The following is a 2,967-nucleotide window of genomic DNA, read 5'->3' as shown; positions in this document are numbered from 1 at the left end:
GTACACTTGATGGTTAGTTGTGCGGAGTTGTGACTAAGTGTGATTCATGTTTGAGAGCACCAAGTCTTTGGAGCCATTGTTGATGATCACAATTTCGTGCACCAAGTTTTTGGCGCCATTGCCGGGGATTGTTCGAGTTTAGACAACTAACGGTTGGTCTTGTTGCTCAGATTAGGTAAGTTTTCAAAAATATTTTTCAAAATTTTCCCTTTGTTTTCGAAAAATTATTCTAAATTTTTAAGAATGAATTCTAGTGTTTCATGAAGCATGTTGAAGCTTGGCTGGCTGTAAAGCCATGTCTAACTCAATTGGATTGAAGCTTCCAAACCATCAGCATAGAGGCAAGTTAATTGGAGTATCAACTGTTATATGCCTGATTTATATCTTCTAAAGCTGGCTGGCTATTAAGCCATACCCAACCCTTGGATTGGAGCTTTAGGCTAACATTGAAAGATTCCTGGAATTCTTATTAAAAATTTTGAATTTCTTATTTTCTTTTTCCTATATGTTTTTCGAAAATAATAAAACAAAAATCCAAAAAAAATTATAAAATTATAAAAATAAAAAAATATTTTGTATTTCTTGTTAGAGTCTTGAGTCAATTTTTAAGTTTGGTGTCAATTGTATATTCATACTGTTCTTGCATCTTTTCGAAAAATTCATGCATTCATGGTGTTCTTTATGATCTTCAAGTTGTTCTTGGTAAGTCTTCTTGTTTGATCTTGATGTTTTCTTGTTTTGTGTCTTTTGTTGTTTTTCATGTGCATCTTTGCATTCATATTTTCTAAGCATTAAAGATTTCTAAGTTTGGTGTCTTGCATGTTTTCTTTGCATCAAAAATTTTTCAAAAATATGTTCTTGATGTTCATCATGATCTTCAAAGTGTTCTTGGTGTTCATCTTGACATTCATAGTGTTCTTGCATGCATCATGTGTTTTGATCCAAAATTTTCATATTTTGGGTCATTTTCATGTTTTTATCTCTCATCATTAAATTCAAAAAAAATCAAAAAAATATCTTTTCCTTTTTTTTGTCATAATTTTCGAAAATTTGAGTTGACTTAGTCAAAAATTTTTAAAACTTAGCTATTTCTTGTAAGTCAAGTCAAATTTTCAATTTTAAAAATCCTATCATTTCAAAACTTTTTTCAAAAATCAAATCTTTTTCATTTTTATCTTATGATTTTCGAAAATTTAAAAATATTTTTCAAAAATCTTTTTCTTAATTTTATCTTTATTTTCGAAAATTATGCCAAACAATTAATGTGATTGATTCAAAAATTTGAAGTTTGTTACTTTCTTGTTAAGAAAGGTTCAATCTTTAAATTCTAGAATCATATTTTTTAGTTTCTTGTTAGTCAAGTAATTAATTTTAATTTTAAAAATTAAATCTATCTTATCTTATCTTTTATATCATATCTTTTTCAAAATTTTATCTTTTTCAAAAATTTTAAAATATCTTTTCTAACTTCTTATCTTCTAATCTTTTCAAATTTGATTTTCAAATCTTTTTCAACTAACTATTTGACTTTTTGTTTGTTTCTTATTTTTTTCAAAACCATCTAACAACTTTTCTCTCTCTTATTTTCGAAAATACTTCCCTCTTTTTCAAAAAAAATTCTTATTTTAATTAATTAATTGTTTTAAATTTTAATTTTAATTTCATTTCTTATCTTTATTTTTGAAAATCATTTAACTCCTTTTCAAAATTTAATTTCAAAAATTTCTCCCTCTCTCATCTTTTCCTATTTATTTATTCATTTACTAACACCTCTCTTCACCTCTCTTCATCTCAAATCACTGCCCCTATCCTTACCCTTGTGTTTGGATTCTTCTTTCTTTATTCCCTTCTTCTTCTACTAATAATAAGGAACCTCTTTACTGTGACATAGAGGATTCCTCTTCTTTTTCTGTTCTCTTCTCTTTCATATGAGCAAGAACAAGGAAAAAGGTATTCTTGTTGAAGCTGATCCAGAACCTGAAAGGACTCTGAAGAGGAAACTAAGAGAAGCTAAATTACAACAATCCAGAGACAACCGTGCTGAAATTTTCAAACAAGAAAAGGAGATGGCAACCGAACCTAACAACAATAATGCAAGAAGGATGCTTAGTGATTATACCACACCTACGTCCAAGTTTGATGGAAGAAGCATCTCAATTCCTACCATAGGAGCAAACAATTTTGAGCTGAAACCTCAATTAGTTGCTCTAATGCAACAGAACTGCAAGTTTCATGGACTTCCATCAGAAGATCCTTACCAGTTCTTAACTAAGTTCTTGTAGATCTGTGAGACTGTTAAGACTAATGGAGTAGATCCTGAAGTCTACAGGCTCATGCTTTTCCCTTTTGCTGTAAGAGACAGAGCTAGAACATGGTTGGACTCTCAACCTAAAGATAGCCTGGACTCCTGGGATAAGCTGGTCACGGCCTTCTGGGCTAAGTTTTTTCCTCCTCAAAAGCTGAGCAAGCTTAGAGTAGATGTTCAAACCTTCAAACAAAAAGATGGTAAATCCCTCTATGAAGCTTGGGAAAGATACAAACAGATGACCAAAAGATGTCCTTCTGACATGTTTTTAGAATGGACCATGATAGATATATTCTATTATGGTCTATCTGAGTTCTCTAAGATGTCATTGGACCATTCTGCAGGTGGATCCATTCACCTAAAGAAAACACCTACAGAAGCCCAAGAACTTATTGACATGGTTGCAACTAACCAGTTCATGTACACTTCTAAGAGGAATTCTGTGAATAATGGGATGCCTCAAAGGAAGGGCATTCTTGAAATTGATGCTCTGAATGCCATATTGGCTCAGAACAAAATGTTGACTCATCAAGTCAACATGATTTCTCAAAGTCTGAATGGATGGCAAAATGCATCTAACAGCACTAAAGAGGCATCTTCTGAAGAAGAAGCTTATGATCCTGAAAACCCTGCAATGGCAGAGGTAAATTATATGGGTGAAC

Source organism: Arachis stenosperma, chromosome 3 (assembly GCF_014773155.1).
Source record: "Arachis stenosperma cultivar V10309 chromosome 3, arast.V10309.gnm1.PFL2, whole genome shotgun sequence".
NCBI classification, from domain to species: Eukaryota; Viridiplantae; Streptophyta; class Magnoliopsida; order Fabales; family Fabaceae; genus Arachis; species Arachis stenosperma.
This window is presented reverse-complemented; position numbering follows the sequence as displayed.